Source organism: Melospiza melodia, chromosome 3 (genome assembly GCF_035770615.1).
Source record: "Melospiza melodia melodia isolate bMelMel2 chromosome 3, bMelMel2.pri, whole genome shotgun sequence".
NCBI lineage: Eukaryota > Metazoa > Chordata > Aves > Passeriformes > Passerellidae > Melospiza > Melospiza melodia.
Window position 1 is genome coordinate 48,551,997 of NC_086196.1, and position 19,386 is coordinate 48,571,382.

At 44.2% G+C, this 19,386-nt stretch overlaps 1 long non-coding RNA gene across 1 annotated transcript in view; it reads left to right on the top strand.

Annotated features, from left to right (window-relative positions):
- The window catches only part of LOC134415791 (uncharacterized), a 45,938-nt gene that overhangs the window by 22,679 nt on the left and 3,873 nt on the right, over positions 1–19,386 (top strand). Inside the window, exon 2 of the long non-coding RNA XR_010027115.1 lies at positions 17,702–17,825. This is a non-coding gene — a long non-coding RNA (uncharacterized LOC134415791). The remainder of the gene's footprint in view (positions 1–17,701; positions 17,826–19,386) is intronic.

A 19,386-nucleotide genomic window follows, 5' to 3' on the forward strand; every position in this document is an offset into this window, starting at 1 on the left:
CTGTTTATCTATGGAATCCCACAAATAAAAGATAAACTGTCTTTGCTCCAGTGCCCTGGTTATGCCAATACATTTGGCAGCCAGGGGTGCAGACAGTAAGGAGCTGCCATGGAGGACAAAGACAGTCCTGTTTATTCACTTGAAATGCTATGATGTGAGTAAGTTCTGATCTGTGGGTTTCTGTTGTCCACGCACAATTTGGCAGCCCAGAGTGGCAGTGGGTTTGTCTGGGTTCGTAAATGCTACCTGCTTCACTGGGCTACCAGGCACAAATGTTAACCTCATTACCATGGGAAACCACACCCTTTTGTCTTACACTGAGCTATATGGTAGTCCTAACCTAGCTACCCAGAGAAAGCAAACACTTTTTAGGTGTTGGAAGACAGCAAATGGAAGCAAGCCTTGAATTTGGGAAGGAGCAACTCTTCAGAGACCATGAGCATTTTCTGTTCATTTTGCTCTAAATGGCCAGAGGAGAGATAACTAATGAGCCAGTACTCAGCTGTGGTCCTTGCTGATAATGCAGCATCAGCTGTTTGGGACCTGGCTGTTCAGTGAAGTCAGGCAGGCTGCTTGGTTTCTGTCCCAAATGCTCGTGTTCTCCTCAGGAAGAAAAATCAGAACTGATAGTAATTGGCATGGCAGAGGCCACCTGCATGTGAGGGGAGGGTGAGCAGGCCCTGAGCACATGGGCTGGGACAGGACTGGCCCTGAGCAGGGAATGCTGTCCCTGTTGCTGAATGGGCTGAGAGCAGAAGAGAAGTCAGACTGGCACTGATTTTGCTTTAATGGCCACTGAGGCTTGCTCTGAGATCTGATTCATCATGTGAGAGGTGAAGCTCTGACTCCAGACTGGGGATGCTAGCAGAGAATGGGAAGGGATAAGCTCTAACCAGCTGGGAGCATATCATAGAATCATGAAATGCCCTGAATTGGAAGGGATCCACAAATACAAATCTTAGCCCTGCACAGGACAGCCATTACATGGTTGTTGAAGTTAAGACCTTTCTGCCTGCAGAAAATGTTATCTGTTTAGAGAAAGTTTTGTTCTTCTCCAGCATGCCTTGAGCCCTGTTCTGAGCTCAGGTTTTGGGGCTGCTGGCATCTGTGTAATAGGGCTGTTGTTCTGGTTCAGATGCCAGCACAGCTCTCACCCCTGAGCCATGAGTCTGTGCTAAAGGAACACACTGCATCTGATACCCTGGTGGATAATAAGGCCAGCTGTTACGGGCTCCCTACTTGTTTTCCAAGTGAAATGCACTGGAAGTGAGGCCTCCATTGCCTGGAGAGGAAGGTGGGAATGATACCTGCATTTACATCTGTTGGTGTATGGGAAGAGCTTTAAAGCTCAGCAGTTTACCCATAACCAGTGAATGGCATGGCATTTCTTTCACATGGCCAACTGTGTCTCTTCTCTTAAAATACACCTGGGAAAATAAGTGAATCATTTCTCATCAGGCTACAAGAATTTTGAAACTCCTCTCCAGGGTTCCTTCTGCACTCTTCTGTGTGCATCTTAATTTCCTGTAACAGTCCTAACCTGCTTCCCCTAGGTACCCATGGGAGCCTTGTTATCGATCTCAACTGGAAAAAGAATTGTTTCTCTCCCTCATTACAGCTGCTATTAACTGGCATAGCTCTTGTCTGTCTCCATCACAGGGGCTATTTACATAATAGGTCAGAGAAGGTGAGCTCTGCCTCTGCCCCTCAGAGGTGTCCCAGCAGTGTGGGGATGGAGCATGTTCTCTGTGTGGGAGGGAGCTGCTCTAGCTGCCCACTGTGGAGGGCTCAGGCCTGGAGCTGTCAGACAGGGCATTCACACCCCCACATGACATCTGGGAGAGTGATACGGGTGACAGGCTGCCCTGATGGCTGCTTTTTAATTGCCTGTTCCCGGAGCAGCCTCTGGGCTGAGCTGGCACTCGAGACCTGCCAGGCCTCCATGGGCTTCCTGCAGAGCTGCTGGGGCAGAGAGATGCTCAACTGGCCTTGGAGCTTGCCTTCCTCCTCTGCACTCCAGAGTAACTTAGGCACCAGAGCTGGGCTCAGCTGCCAATTTAATCCGTGCTCTTCCTCCCACAGCAGCATCACAGAGCACTGTGATCTTCCTCTTCATGGCTGGGAATATCCAAACACAGGGCCAGGCCTCAAGTGGAGGAACTGGAAACAGATTGGGTGGAGAAAATACAGGGCTAGTGGAGCCCCAGGAGTGTTCTAGGGGCAGGTCACACATCCAAGAAGAAAGATTCTGGGTTAGCTGTGGCACCCAAAAACCCTACCTAAAACCCTGCCTAAATTAGCTATCTGAACTAGTTGCATGGGGGGGTCAGAAGCAGTGTAGAACAGGCTTGTCCTGGTCTTGGGCTGGCCACTGGAATGTGTCTCAGATGATGATGCCTTCCAGGGAAATCCCTTTCTGCCCTGACTGCAGAAGAGGAGGGTGATGCTCATTCCTCTGTGTGTGCTGTGTGTGTGCTCCCATGCCTGCAGTGCTTTGGGCCAGCCCCTGCATGAGGCATTTGAGACAGGAGGGCAAGGCAAAGAGTTGGTCCTTCTGCCCTGCGCAGCTGGCATGGCCAGCTCCCAGCACCTGTGTTACAGCAGCAGCCCCAATGTCCAGGTCTTGCCAGGTGTGTCCACACTTGGCATTCAGCCCGAGACCAGTGTCTGTGCTAAGCCTGTTCTCTGCAGTTAAAATCTGACTCATGTCACAGATCTCATTGCCTGATGTCTGTCCTGAATGTTTTCTTGTGCCCACACAGACTAAAAGGGATATGGAGGAAGAGATAAGAAAAATGAGCTTCTGTGGTAGGCAATAGAGTCTTCGATCCTGAGAGATCAAAGCATCAAACTTTAGTCTGGAAAAAGGAAGGCTTGGTGCTGTGCTTTTGGGGAGGAAAGAAAATCAGAAAATGAGATTAGAGAAGTACTCATAGTTCTGCACACAGCCAGTGTGCAGAGCTTGCTAAGAGCCATAGAGATCTGTAATTACATTTGTATGGATTACACTAATCCATGAATTTGTAGCCCATGGGACCTGGCCATCCTGGGCTAGAGAAATACAGAATTATCAGATAGTGCTTTATGATGTGCTAATACATATCTTGTGGCTTTTTTTCTTAACCCCAGGAGGACCTTTCTGGTGAGGTGCTGCTGCCCTTCCACAGTCTGTGCTCTGGTTGACAGTGATAATTTGTCTTTTAGGGAGTGGAGCTTCCATTGTACATTTAGGAGGCAAGAAAACTTTACCACTCTTTGAACTGGCTTTAAGGCACAGCATAATCAGGGATTTATTTAAATATAGACCAGGAAATTATGTGTTCTTATTTTCTTACTGTGTTGTTAGTCATGCAAATGCAAGAAATCTTGACAAAAATCACTGATCATACTTTACATTGTTCACCTTTGGGATTAAACTCAGTCCAGCTTCATCTGTTTGACTTCTAACATTCCTGATTCTCAGGCTTAACACTGTGATTTCAGGGTCTCAGTCCCCACAGGAGATGGCTCAGCTCAGGCTGCTCACTGGCATTTCACTGCTTGTATCCCAACTATCCCTCCTGACTTTGGTAATTGCTCAGGTATCTCTGACAGTAACAATTTGAGAATTTTTTAAACTTGCTAATGTCTCTGCTGGGACAGAGGGAGCACTTTAATAGGCTCATAGAAGAGTAATATTCTCTACAGAAGCTGTTGAGGAATGTGACTACTCACATATCCACCTGCAGTAAGAGGTTGTTTTTAAGTTGTAACACCTTACACATTGTTAAATGGACTGAAAGATAAATTTGAAAATCATCAAGATCAAAGGATCATGGTATGGGTTAAAGTAACTGACCTTTTCACTAAGATATTGAGCACCCTTCATGCCTCCTGAAACTGAGGATGCTGAAGGGGTTTCTGAAGTGACCATCTAACACATCTGCTACTGAACACTTCAGGCTTAATAGAGAGCAGCAATGGGACAACTTCAGGTGATAACACCAGCTCAGTGTTTGACTGGACTCTGTTTTGTGTTACTGAGTTTGCATTACTAATGCTGTTAGCAGCCCACTAGTGAAGGTCATGCTTCTGTGGGTTCTGCAACCATTATTTGTTGGACCCTGGATCTAGTCAAAGTGTTTTCTTTAAAGATGTACAAAACCAGGCAAGGCAGATTAATTGTGCCAGGGAGTAACCCTGAGGAGTCTTTCTGAACAATCCTGTGTTTCTTGGAATTCACATTGAGGGTAAAACCACATAAAATGCATCTTCCATTTACTGGGGGCAGGGAAATAGCAATATAGTTATGGAGGGGCAGCAAGGCTCACAAGTGCCATTTGGGAAGATTTAGAACAGCAGTAAATGAATTTCTGAACTTCAGTGTGCTTTTGAACTGCTAACCTGATGTGACTGCTTGCTGGCATATAAAGCACTATGAAAATGCTGCAGCATGTGATGCTGCCATCTGCTATGAGATGGTGGCATCTTCATCGTGGCCTATAACAACAGGCCAGACTCTCAGCAGACTTCATGCATTCCTCTGTGAGACATGGATGATTTCAGTACCCCAGACTCTAATTTTAGACCAAAATCCAGGAGCTGATCCAAAGCATGGCCAGCCTTTGCCCCAGACACTAGTGGCTGTAAGTTCCATTAATTTTGGTGGCACTGGACTTCAGTACCTATAGTAAGAGGTGTAGGAGGAGGGAAGAGAGAGATGTACCTAGTCTTGTTCACCGGTCAGACACCCAGCAGAGGGGTGCAGACAGACAGCTCTGCTCTTCTCAACTTAACCACAGCTGGACCTAGTGCAGAGTGTGGGGACTGATGGGTGTTAGAGAGGGATAGCTGTCTTTGGCTTGCTCTGAGAAAGTCAGTGTTCTTTATCCTGACAATGTTTAGAAATAAAATAAATGGAGTATTCTCTTAGTCTCAGTCAAATAGTGCATCTGCTCTGGGCTGAAGATACTATTTGTTCCTCAATATTACTCACCTGCTGCTCATGAGCGAGCCAAGAGAGTTACAAAAACTTCATTAGGAATCTCCAAGCTGGAAATAGAGAGGCACGAAACATGGCCCTGAGGGTGGGGAATGGAGGGGAAGGTGAGGAGAAATATCGTGTTGTGTAAAGCATTTGAGATTTAAAACTCAGTCACATTTGCAGAGTAAGCTGATATGTGTGGTTCAAAATGGCATGTGAAATGCTGCTTTGCCAGCACTCCTGGGGATGTGCATCCTGTTCCCTGTTCAGTGGGGCTCAATAGAGCTGTTATTCCTCCTCTGCAGACTGTTTGGCACCACCTCCTGTGTCATGGCTGTGGTCAAAACAGGCTCCTAGAATCACAGAGCTACTTTAAAACTGGCTAAGCATCATCTGACACAGATACGGATTTGTCAGATCTCTCATACAAAACATGTCTGATGGGTTGAAGGAGGACTTGGCTCAACAAGATATTAGAGATTCACTGGTGGAGTGAGTTCTGGGGCAGGTGGGGACTTTTCCCTAGTTCTACAGTGTCCCTTTGCATCTGCTGATGCAGAGCACCCTGTCACTTTGTGCACAGCCAGACTTTGGCATCATGGAGCACAGCGAGGCTGCCCAGCCACACTCAGAAGCTTCCCTGGCATGGAATGAGAACTACAGCATTTATGTGAAGTAAGAAAATGTAGACCTACTTTTACTGCTAATTACTGTGTTGGAATCAGTTAATTAGCCCATGTCATGATGAAAACAGGGTCTTTTATATGCAGATAGGAATTAGTAGTATCAAAGGGCTGCAAGGTAGGGAAGGAGGAAATGGCCCTGTGGATTGGATATTGTGCCCTTCCAAGAGGGAATTGCAGTCTGTCAATCAGTCCTGATTATCTTGCCCTTATCTAGACAATCTCTTCCCTGACTGCTGCATGAAGTGTGGTATATCTGCCAGTGAACTGAGGTTTACTAATCACTACATTCACTCCTCTTGGTTTTGGTGTGTCATTGGTGAGACCATCCCTCCCTCCCCCTCTCACTGCCAAGTTGATGAGACAGTGGTGGGAATGGCAAACTCCTCACTCCTGCCCCTGAGTGGGTGGCATGGAGGGCTTCTCTGCTGCCTTGCAGTGGGCTGCCTCTTGGCAAGTGTATACTACTCATTTTATCAACTAGTAGAGAGGATAAGAAGGCAGTGAAAAAGGGGCCTCCAATGTGGGGCGCAGAGTAGAAATGAACAGTAGTAGGTGGAGGAAACTCTTTGAGCAGGATCTCCCTGGGCACAGCAGGCAAATGGTGGGGAGCCATTGTTTTTTGGATTCTCTCCATGCTTTGACACAGGTTTTTACCTTGGTCAATGTACCTGTGAGGTTTCATCGGGGGGGGGGGGGGGAAATGTTCACAACATTGTTTTAGATTAAATATTAAATTTAAAAAAACCCAAAAAACTGAGGTAGAATTATTTTAGTCAATCCAATTATGTCATTGCTGCTATCTTGAAATGCTGAAGTCCCTGAGCAGAAGGATCCAGGCTTTTACTTTAGTGCTGCAATGCTGACCTTCTGGCGCAGAGTTTCTGTGTCAAATGCCATCATTCCTGTTATCTCATGAGCAGCAAAGAGATGAACTTAGAGAGGACCATCATATACCAGTTTCAAAGGGTAAAGGCACATGAGTATCCTAAGCAGAACCCAGCTGCTGTAGGGATGTGGTTGCAGACACTGGAACTCTAACTTCTCATTGCCTTAAGTCAAGCTTCCCTTAAGCAGCTCAGCTGTTACTCCAAAAGTAAATTGTAAATTGTTACTTAGGCTTAAACCTTATATTTGGGTCAGTGCCACTCATAAAGATGCAATTCAGAAGTGAAATGCACTTACTGGTTGCTGTTACAAGAAACCTGTGTCAGTGTCTGTCGAATCTCAGGTTTCTCCAGCATTTTAATAGCTGGAGCCGTGTCAGTGGTGTGCCTCTTGCCTGCATTTTTCTCCTGGTATCACTTTGTGACTCTCCTTGGAGAACTCCACATGATCCTGCGCATTTTAATGCTCCCTCAAGCAAAACCTCTTAAAGGATTACTTTGACTTGTGATTAGAAGTGGCAGGGAACACTTGGCAGATCTGAAACTCAACAAAGAAGTGCAGTTTGCTTTCTGGGATTTCCCCCCCCTCCCCCTTATCACAGAATGGTTGTGGTTGAAAGGGACCTCTGGAGATATTCTAGTCATCTCCCTGCCCCCACTTCCTCAGATTCAGCTATTGCTTATGTTTCAAAGTTCATTCAAAGCAAATGATGCCTGGAAGGGCAGGTGGGGTTTGATTCAAGACCCAATGTTTAGCCTAGAGACAGAGGGAATGCTTATTTTTAAGTGCAGGAGAAGCTCTCCTTTTGACAACTGTTCATGTAAGTTTTTATACTTTATTCTTTGCTAGAGAAGGTCTTATATGTGCAAGGGGAAACCTGAAGAAGGAGGCAAGGTGTTCAGAGGGCATCAGAAGGTAGAAAGAGCAGCTGAAAATCAGTATCAGTCCCTTGGGGGAGGAGTTGAGGCTGGGGGAAGGGGATGCTTGCTGGATGCATCCATGTTAGGGGCTCCTGTTGAAATTAATTCCCTCCCCGATGCTGTGCAACACTGTCCTTCCGTGTGGGGCATAGTAAAAGTTGTCAAGTCCTGCTTTTACCCCCAAATTGCACAGGAGAAGTTGTTTCACCTCTTGGTGACTCTGATATAACTTCTTGGCCACTGGCTGGGAGTTGCTGGGGCAACTTATTCAATCTGGGGGAGAATTAAGCAGCACTCAGTGGTGCAGGGCATGTGGTTGAAATCCTGTCACCAAGTCCCAAGGGAAGGCTTGTCTTCTGGTGGGTGCTGGCTTTTGCAATCTGTGTAGTCACACAGATTCTGCTATTTCCTATGCCAAATGCCTCCTGGAGGATGTCTCACAACATTTATTTCCTCTACATCAATCCAGGGTTGTGCAAAGCCCTGCCTAACTGCAGGGCCTTTAATGATGCCTTTTTAATTACCCCCAGCCCCACTGAAGCACTGTAGGTGTTTTCAAAACCAGCCTGGCATCCAAAGTCAGAGATAAACATGAAAGAAAGGGTCTGAACACCCTGTGCCTGATGCACAGTGCATCCCTGCCTAGAGGGCCCCCACAGACTGCTCAAGAGACCTCACTCTTGACTGGTGAGTGGTAGGTTCACAAAAATTAGAGAAGCACGTGGGTTTCATCCTAGCATTAGTGAAGCAATAATCACCGGAAAGTTCACCTGGCACAGCCTTGACAGCATGCAATGTTTTTATTTTAAGGGCATTGGTAAAATTTACTGGAGACTCAGACATTCTCAAAATCACTGATGTGCTTAAAAGCCCTAAGGGACCAGGACCTCTGCCCTCTCATCTACTTTGAGCACTGGGCAGCACTTCTAATTGCTAATTTGGGGATAGTTTGGAGTCACCTATAAGGCATGAGAGGTTCATCCCTCCTCTTTCTCTAAAGCCTTTAATGATCACTAACTGATCATTACTGCACAGTAATCACCCAGGACTGATGTGTTAACTCCAGCTGAGGCTGGTGCAGTGCTGAAAGCCCGAGCTCACACAGCCCAGCTTTGGTAGGGTCAGATGGAGATCCAGGCTATCCTTGACTTTTGAATTTGCTTTTGTTGTGTCTCCAGGCAGATGAGTTTGCTCCCTTCCCTGCAAAGATGGGAAGGAAGGTGTGTGAATGTACTGCTGGAGCTGATAATCCCCTGTGAGATCCTGGGCGCTCTGGTTCAGGCATGTGGGGAGCTGACAGGGTCCTGTAGCTCTTCCTGTGATCCTGTGATGAGATTAACTCCTCTGGGGGAGCTGCTGGGGCAGGCCCCTGCCTGCCCAAAATGTGCCTTTTGCCTCCTACTTCTACCAGTGCAACTAAACTTACTTGCCTGTCTGGTGGTGTTCTGCCAGTGCTCTTTTGATTTAGTAGACACTTTAGGTGTGGGGGTTAGAGACAAATGGCTCTGCTCTCTGCCTGGCTGGTCTCAGCCTCTCAAGAAGCAGATGTGTGCAAGGCTTGGATGGAAACAGCTCTCTTTGACCCAAGCCCTGGGGATCCTCACTCCCTGACGAGCATGCCTGCCTCCTCTGAGCCTCCTCTGCAGGCTTTTGGCAGGCTTTGACCCAAAGGAGTGAGGGAAAAGCATCTGGGCTCTGTTTATCCTCTGGGAGGGAGGATGCGTGCAGGGAGGGGGCTGTGCCCGTGCACATGTGCTGAGTGCAGGGGTGAGCACTGCCACCACCACCCCTGTCCCAGAGCTGATGTGCCAGCCCCTGGCAGAGGCAGGATGCTGTGCTGGGAGATCAAAGAGGAAAGCTGAAATGAAAAGATGACTACCAGCAGTGGGGGAAAAGCCTTGAATTCCAGCATGAAGTTTGCTCCGTTCTTTCCAATCAGTGCACCACCAAGGGCATGCATAAACCATATGTTAAAGGTGTTAGAGGGCTGAATGTGGAGCACATGTGTTTGCCTGAGCCTTTACCTCGGGGTGGACTGACTGGAGAAAAGTTAAGCACTCTGGGAGCTTCTGACCATAAGACATCAGACACTTTGGTTAGTTTGGTCAATTTAGACTGCCTGTGCACAGGAATTAGGAATATTTTCTTCTACTGATTCAACCCCTAGAGCTAAATTACATCTCCCATAACCCAGTGACCATTAACGATTTGAGGTAAACCTTGAAGCTTACTAATATGTCTTGCAAAAGATAAGCAGGCTCTGTTACCAATTTATGGGGGAAGTGAATAAAAAAGTCCCTGAATGATTGCTCTGCTGACCTCAATATATCTTGTGGAAAGAACTTCCTAAAGAGAACTAAAACTGCAGAACAGGAGACATTAACCAGGTGATTTACTTCTCCTTCAGAACAAAACATTGCTCATTGGGTTTTTGTTTGGCTTTATTTCCCCTTTTTTGCCCACTGTAGTAAACCAAATCAATATTACATTTCTAATTCAGGATAATAAAAAAACCCACACATGGAAGGAAATAAAGCTGGTGATGCCTTATTGTTCCCATGTTATAACCAGGGAATGTTACTGTGCTGGAAGAGCTGCTCTGTGCTGCTGCCTTCAGTTCACAAGAGGAGTTTCCAAGGGCAGTTGGGTGTTTGGTATAGCTATAGCTTATAGTTATTCAAGGAATTTGGAGTACTTGATGAGAGGACTGAGAAGAAACATTTCCCATCAGGATTAATGGACAGAGATTGGTTTCACTTGCTACAGTTCATTATAGAAAATTAGCAGTGACAAATCACGTATGGCTGTGAGAGGCAGGGTGCTCTTTTCACCTTTTCTTCCTGATTTAACAAGTCCAAGCAGCACCACATTGATCAGCACGAACAGCCAAGACAAGCAGTGCCTGATGCTTGGTGTTGGTTGAGTTTCTTTGGGTTTCCTCTGTTGCAGAGGATGCTGAGCAATGCTGCCGGTGGCTGTGCTGCCCCTCAGGCTGGAGAGCTGTCCAGGTGCTGTGGCTCTGCCTCTGCTCCTGGGCCACCATGTCTGGGGCCTGTCCTCCCTGGTGCTGCACCATGGCATGTGTCCCTGGCTCCTGAGCCCATTTAACCTGCCTGCACGTGGGAGGGAAGAAATTTGCCTCATAACCCTCAGCTTCTCCCTAGCCTGGCTGTGAAGCATTTTGTAATAGCTTCAGTCTTTGCTTCCTGGGGAAGATTTACAGGAAAGCCTTCCCTAGCATTTGGTTTCACTTGCCCTTTTGAGCTAAGGTCAAGATCAGAAAATGGGTAAATAGGCCTTTCCAACTTGCTGACATCCAGTTGTTCTGTCCTCCAATTCTGCTCTGAGCTAAGCATCATTTTATGAAAGCATTTATTTTTCTGTGCCTTAATTATTTTTTTTAAGCTAGTAAGGAAAATGCATATATTTAAGGTAAAGCCCTGTGACTATTCTTCAGTTCTACAGGTGCCATACAGGCTGTATAAAACTGAATTGTGGTGTTTTCTGTGTCAAGTGCATTACATCTGGGATGCAGAAGGGCTTTATTCACAGTTTCTGGGGGGAAAAAAAATCAGTGGATAATTACTCTCCCTGCTAAAAATATCTTTTTTTCCCCTTTTTTGTTTTGTGATTTCTGCTAGATGAAACAACCGGTAGGCAAATCTTTCCCCATGTAAATACTAAAGAACATGAGTGGGTCACATTTTGGGCTTTGGTTGGCAAGCTGTCTGTGCTGAATGTCGCTGGTCTTACAGCTTACATTAGTTTGTCCTAATCTCCAAAGAGGTTCTTGTGCCTCTTTTGCTGATACCTCACTTGTTTTTACTTTGTGGTGGCACAGCAGAGTTGTCAGTGCTTGTCTGTACTGCGTACAGATGCAGGGCCACGTTCTTGCTCTTCAGAGCTGCCCATCTAAGTGAGGAAAATAGCTGGGTCAACCAGTCAGCTGCTGCTCCAGGAGCTCATGTGATTGAAATTAAAGGAGTAAACTGCGATGCAGCCCTGAAGTTCTGCCTGTAGAGCTGTGCATGGCTCCCTGCTGCTGCTCCTGAGCATTGCCCTGGAGCTGCTACTGCAGGGAAACATGAGAGTGGGCACAAAACTCTAGGTTTTGGGATTGAGGTAGACAAAATCTTAAACCTACTTTGACAAGAAAACAGAGAGGTCTTTCCTTTGGAGTGTCAAAGTTTCAGTGTCAGAGAAGTAATAAATTCAAGGTCATTTTCTTCTTGTAAATTGGATGGCCACTGTGAAAAAGTCTCTTAGTTTTCCATTTCTCCAGTGAGATCTATCATGTGTCTCCTACCTGTGCCTGACTAGTTTAATATTCTCTCACTCTTGCCACTTAATGTTCCTGGATGGCTGGTTTTATTTTAAACAATTTATTCAACTTTGCAGGTGATTACAAGAACAAATAGTCTAGTCTTGTATTGACATTATGCGTCTTTGACAATGCCCCAATAACCCCTTCCCAAAGACAGTGCTCTTCCAGATAAGGAAACAGGGAAAGTGTGGCTGAATACCATGCATGTGCAGAATTCAAACATTTCCTTACTCACTCAGCCCCAGATGTTCTTTTCCCAGGCCTCATATCCAAGTCTTCATTAGAAATTTGAGATAAATGCTTTACAGTGGCTGCTGGCTTGGCAGCTTTTCAGGTTCAGGCAGAATCTCCTTTATTCACAAGCCCTTTCTTCTTATTATTTTTTAATGCTTCTCCAGAAACTTGTATTATCATCTTTAGCAGTGCAGAAAAATATTCAATATTTTAGAGCTGCTTTGTAGCATGGTAATCTCTGAGACTAAAAAAAAAAATTCTTGGTCCCAGCCTCATTTTTAATAGGATAGTAAACTAAGAGGATACATGAGGATTATTCTAATCTCACCCTGGAGCTCTCTCCAGCACTACTGCCTATCTGGGACCCATTATTGAGCTGCCTTCTCCAATGCTCTAGAAAACAGGCACTTATCTTGATTTAACAAGTAATGATAGCAAAAGCCTGAGCTGTCATGCTTTAGAAATAATGGATTAGCTAATTGATTGTGAAAAGCAATATTAGGCTGGAGCTGAACACCCTTTGGAGTGCTCTCTTCTCCTTGCTTCAGTCTTTAGTCCCTTGAGAGCATGTTTGTACACTGAGGGGGTTATATTCAACAAAATCAACCACTCCTCTCACAAAGCACATGAAAGGGACTGCTAAAGGTGAGCTACTTTTCCTCATCTTGCAGCTCTCCTGGAGCAGTCCACTGTGTGTGCTCTGGAAGAGCAAGGGAGCTGGTCTGGAAGGGTCTGGAACACAAATTTGATGAGGAGCAGCTGAGGGAGATGGGGGTGTTCAGCCTGGAGGCTCAGGGGGGGACCATATCACTGTCTACAACTGCCTGGAGGCTGTAGCCAGGTGAGGGTTGGCCTCTTCTCCCAGGTAACAAGTAACAGGATCAAGAGGGAATGCCCTCAAGATGCACTCTAAGTGCCAGGGGAGGTTAGTGTTAGATATCAAGAAAAAATTCTTCACTGAAAGGGCTGTCAAGCATAGGATCAGGCTGCTCAGGGAGGTGGTGGTGTCACCAGGGCTGGAAGTATTTAAAAAATGTATTGATGTGGCATTTATGGATGTGTTTTAGTGGTGCACTTGCTTGGCAGTGTTGGGTGAATGGTTGGGCTCAGACTTGGTCTTAATCTAAATTATTTTATTATTCTGCTGCTGTGGCAGAAGAAAACACACAAAGCCTTATTTGCCTATGTAGTCTTTAAACCTATTTGGTCTGGGCTTTAAACCTCTTGGGTCTAGGGACAGCACATGATCTGGGCAGGAAAGGAACTTCTTTCTGGAGATTTTCATTGTTTGCAGGTGGTGGGAGACCAGTCTGCCCAAAAGAGAGAATTTCAATATATGAGAGTGGTCCTTGGGACACCATACACACTACCTCTCATTGTGAAAATGAATGTGTGTAAGAGCATAACTTTGGCTCAGATATTGCTGCAGCCAAGGCCCAGCCATGCTGCTCTTCCTTCAGCCCTTATCCATGGGTGAGGAACTGAGGCAGGGCAGGCAGGACTCAGCTGCACAGCAAGACTGAGTCAAGCTGGGACCTAAGTGCAGCTATTACCTGTCTGTACAGCTCACTGTGTAATACTCACTTCTCCCTCTCATACTAAAAAGAATTACATGTTGCTGTCAGGCTTTAGTCTTGAATATGTCTGTAGACTGTTTTCAAAAGTCATAACAGGTTAGCCCAAGCAGACGAATTACTGCTGTCAGCAGCACAATAATAGTCACACACATGGTTTCTTTCTCCTTTTCTTTCCTCCACTCCCTGTGATGAAACTTCTAAAATGCAGTACAGTGCACAGAATGCAAACAGACATTGGGTTAGTTAAAAACATACTTCTCTTTATTTGAAAGTTTTCTATTCACAGATAAAAGGCAGCCAATACATTGCATAGTATACCTTTTTTTTAAAGTATGCTTATTATCACATGTGTCAGAAAAGGGATGGTTACTGGCTCTAACTTCCCACAACAAACAATGAAGTTAATGGAACAATAAATTAAAGGAGTAGTAGTAGTAGTCCATGTTACATATAAAATAGATGTTAACAGATACAAACATAACATCAACGATGACCGATTTCGTTTCCCTTCTCCTTAGAAATTCAGTGTCTTATTAGAGTGGTTGCCTAAATTGAGTTTTTATTAAGATGCAGCAGTGCTCTGAAGCTTTGAAACACAAAAGCCACACAATTTTTTTAATTGAATGGGAATGTCTTCAAGAAACCTTGCTAGTGGCAATGAGGGTTCTGTTCTCCTGCCCCTGTGGTGGTCGGGTCCTATCCCTGCTGTTGAGCCTTTGCTACTGCAAGGAGACAGACCTGATGCTTCAGCTGCAGCTGATCCTGGCTCTAAGGCACTTCTAGGGCCTAACACCTATTTACATTGCAGGCACTAAGTATTCAAAGGACAAAGCTCTGCAGGGTGGGAGAGTGGGGTGTCATGAAACCTTAGTTTAGTGTACTGGCCATCATCTCTGGGACTGTTGTCACAGTCCCATATAAATGCTCCTTGCTGGAAATGCAGTACCTGGGCCCTCTGAGATACTGAACCCCAGGCAGCTTCTATGGGTGTTAAAGAAACAGTTCTAAGAGCTATCTTAACAGTTTCAAGAGTATCTTGTCAGAGTGCTCTCTTTCCTCTTTACCTGAACTCATGTGGGTTTCCATTAGTGCTTTCTGGCAGGCAGGTTTTGCTCTGGAGCTGTTCCTGTGCATGGGCTGAATGTCAGGGTGCCACCTGCACTTGTCTCCTGCCCTGAGCTGGAGGCAAACACCTTGTTCATCTGTTCAGGGGAGCCTCAGAAAGTGCCAGAGCTGTGGTGGGAGGTAGGTATTGAACAGGGATGTGGAGAGATAAACTTGTCAAGCAGAACAGCAGGAGATCTCCATTAGGGAACTGAGTAGCGGAATCCGTGCAAGCTGGAGCTCCAAGAGGCTTGACCACAACATAAAGGGATGCTGGCCCATATATTACTCAGTAAGAAAAGTCAACCATGTTCTGAATTACAGGGCTGTAATGCAGCCCTGAGGATCTGATGACTATAGAAACCACCTGAGCTCTCTGCACTGCTTTGACAACCATATGCTCCTGGAGGCAATTATAATCCTGTTGTATGTCTCAGCTGCCTGGCACTTTTTTTCCCTCTCTCCTTCTGTACTTAACACTGAGGTAGAAGTTTCAACTAGCATTAAAACACACCAAAAATGAACAGGATCTTAGTGGGAAAGTAGTCCAATGACCTTCAAAATCTGCAAAAACACAATGTGGCTATAAAATGTGACCGAAGTAGAAGAGTAATTCTAAAAATGACAGAAAAGCAGTATCAAAAAAGTACAGTATCAGTTGCAAGACATTTTCTATTGTGTTTTTAAAAATAAGGATTTTTTTTTAAAAATTCTCCCTCTGCAACAGAATTTTTATGGTATCAGAGATATACTGGTATCAAAGTAGAAGTACACATGAATTTTTGAAGACATTAACTCTTTTGAACAATTATCCAGTTGGCTTCAGCTGAGTACTGCTTTTATTTCCTATAAAAATACATGTTTAACTATGCATGTGTATATATTGACATACATGTCTTGCAAAAAAATCTGCATTCCTGCTGAAGCTTACAAGGAAGATCAAATTAATGGTAGTAATCTTTACAACAAGATTTAAATGACTTCTTGTTCATATAATATTTAAATATAAGCAACACAAATCATCAACATAGGATTTTTTTTTTGCTTTACAACCACTGTAATACTAAAGAAAGTTTATATTAATACCTAAATAAATTGAGTTCAACTACTCCTATAGGGGCTGCTGTTAGCTACCTCCACTGTACTTAATACCACAGAGCAAATGAGATCCAAATTTCAGTTGAAAGAACACGGTTAGCTTGGATTTCACCCTATTGATTTAATTATTGGCAGGAATGTGAAAATACGTTCAGTGTAAGAAAGCTGTTAAAGCCAAAGAGGGGAAAAAAAAGTTCTTATTATTCTTAGAGCTATTTTCCAAGAAATACTAGATGTTCCAGCTTTAATGTTGCATTTTAAATCAGGGAAAAAATCCATGAGTAGAGGAAGACAGTGTTTATGAGCCTTCAAGGAGAACACTTCACTGACATTAAAGGCAACTTTGCAGACTCACTTGAAATGTATCAATTTGTAATCTACACATTTACAGGAGCTGCTCTGCTCTGAAAGCTGTTTCCCAATCTGTGCCAAAACATATGAGGCTGCGTAGCATACTTCTGATGATAGACCTCCAGGCTCTGTTTCTCCATAATTGATTTAGTTATTAGTTATGCAGGGGAGAGAAGAGATCCCTGAGGCTTAGTAAAACAGTATTCAGTTACTAAAAGCAGCCCTTTGTGAATTAATGTCATCCTACCAGCTCTTTCTGCTCATTATTCCTTCAAGTCTTGTTTTCCTGGACACCAGCTGTCACAGAGGAAGTCTCCAGCCTTTTCTTCTCCTGCCTCCTTGGCTGACTGAAGTTGCACCAGCACGGTCTGGAGTGTCTCCTTCACCACCTGGATCTCCCTCTGCAGAGACTGTGCAAGCTTTATTAAGGAATATTCTATAGGTGATTGGCAGTCCCTTTTCTCTTTCCAAGTTATTAAGTACATTCTTGTTCTGCTGTTCACAACAGATGGCCATGGCTATCTAATTGTAGCTTCAACTTCTTCCAAATTGTTTGGATTAAATATTAATACATTTCTCACACTTGCTAGCAAAAGAAAAATGCAGGCAAACTCAAGTCCTCAAGTAGCATTATTTAGCAGTTTAAAAAAGGGAGGGGATGGGGGATACTGCTTGGATACTGCTCTCATGGGGAAAAAAAGGAAGGAAGGAAGGAGACAAAAAATATTGTGTACCATGGAGGGAGCAGCACTAGATGTGAGCTCCTGATTGATGGAGGGTAGAATTTTATGCCAGAGACACAGCCCAGGTGAAGGCAACAGGAGTAGTCTGAAGCAAATGCCAAGTGACCACAGCTTGTGTGGCATTAGTGAGCTCAACAACGTGCGCTATGCAAGGTGGGGTGGGAATCTAGGTAAGGAGCAAAATTAGCTTACAGCAGAGAAAGTGTTTCTGCTACACTTACCTCCAGAAAGCTTTCATGTTAGCTGAATTATCATTATAATTACAGTGCAGAACACACAAACATAAAGCTATACAAGACTCCACAGGGAATGCTTTGAACAAGTTGAAAAGCAAAGAGGGCAGTACTGAGGTTGTACTGTCATGCATTAAAAGGAAGAAGGCCACCTGAAAAGTATCCAATAATTAGTATAAAATGCTTCATTTGGTTAAGAAAGAGTTTTCCACATTTCATTGCAGGGTTCCTGCAATGAATTCAGAAAGAAACTGACGGTGAATGGCTCAGCCTCTGAAAGAGACCTTCCGCTTCCCTCTTTCCCATCTCCACAGCGACGAGAGGGAGGGTGGCACGTGGTGACAACAAGGGGTGCAGACGAAGGCAGGACATTCACAGAGACAGTAGCAACTACTGACATGTGCACAAGCCTTTAAGGGACTAGGCTTCCTTGGCAGTACAGCTTTTTGTGCTATGATTGAAAATAAGTTTGTACTACCAATATACTGGGCTTTCGGCTGATAATCTTAAATCAGCAACACTATCTACTGTTGGAAGAAGTCCAAGCTCAATGAGACAACCAATTTTATCCTCTCTTCTATAGCTTACTTTGTGTGGAGAAGAAAGCAAGCACAGGCAAGTCATAGCCTGCTGAAATAGTAAACCAATGATCAAGTCTATGAACAAACCCTAGGGCCCATACCATCCCACTGAGGCCTCCTGGACAGGTATGGATGAAGGGCAAAGGCACCAAAAGACAGAAATTGGTTCATTTCTAGCACTATGTTATCAAATTATACCAGAATCTCACTTCAAGGGAAGTGAAACAGGATGACACTGAAACAACTCAGTATCAAAAGTACAACACACTGAAATAATAATGCACAAGGACAGTCTGTCCTTTGCAGAGCTCAGACATTAGGAAATGCTGTTTCACTTGACCACAATGTTAATGCAATATCAAGAAAAAAAAGATAGGCTCAGGTTATGGGACTGTAAAAACTAAGCTGCTACTTTTGAAAAATTGTGACTGGACCATGGTAAAGCTATACTAACCACAGCTCTTTCAGGGAACCATTATTATGTCTTCGAAAAGTCTTGGCTGCTTTTGATTTTGTTATCAATTCCCCAAAACTTCATCTTTGTGTATTTACATGCATTTGCTATGATGTTTTGCTCTTAATATGTTCATGCATAATTCTAATTTCTGGACAGCTCTATTAATCTAAAGGGCTTCTGTCTCTGATTATGAGTAGTAGCAGTACACACAAAGCTTCTCCTATCCCAGGATCACAAAGCACTGTGCAAGGACAAATTAATTATGCTTTGCATCTTCTCTAAAGTAAGAAATATGATTATCCTCTTCTAAGTCCTGGATTCTCCACCCCTCTGCAACTTAATCATAAGGCTGTACTGAAAACCTAACTGTTAAACATAAATCCTGCAATCCATGAACACCATAAACCTTCTGAAGTTTAATTCTGATGTGTAGTCTCTAGCTACATGCTGTTACTTGTAATATCCCAGGCAACTACAAAATTCTTTTCAGGGAGAGAGAAAAAAAAAATTGAAATCTTTCAGTGACAGTGGATGAGAAATCTTAAAGGATGGAAGAAAATGAGGAAGACAGGAAAAAACCTGTCAACCAACAGAAAGATGGAGCAACAAAAAAAGATGACTGTATAGTACAGCAAGTACCAATAACCTCATAAATAACACCACAATCATATGTAGACAAGTAACTGTCAAATGTGCCTTTATGCTAAGACAAATATATGGTATATGGCAGAGCATGGCATCTCTATCCACACACAGGTTGTATCTGGAGAAACAGCTCCACCCATTTTAAAAACGCAAATAAACAGTTTTGCATGGGTCCACATGCATATGTGTCATTCATGCTCAAATTCTCTATCCAGTGCTGCAAATATTGAGGCAGTATCCAAGGCAGGAGTGAAAACAAGTTCCAGCTAGGAATATTTTCTGGTTCTGCTGTCTTCCTCTGAAAACTGAAAAAAACTCCACAATGTCAAATAAGCAGTAAATTAAAGTACTTGGGAACAAGTACAACCCATATTCAACGATGCTGCAGGTCTAACATTGTCTTGCTTTAAGCTTTTCACCTATTTAACTTTGTCTCTTTGAAAAACTTGAGCATCATCTCAGAGCCCATGATTTGCAAGCAGATAAAAAGCAGATAAAATTACTGTAGGGACTTAAATAAGTTTTGGAAAAATGGGATCATTTTGCTCAAATGCAGCTTCTGATCTCTCAGCCCAGATGTCCAGG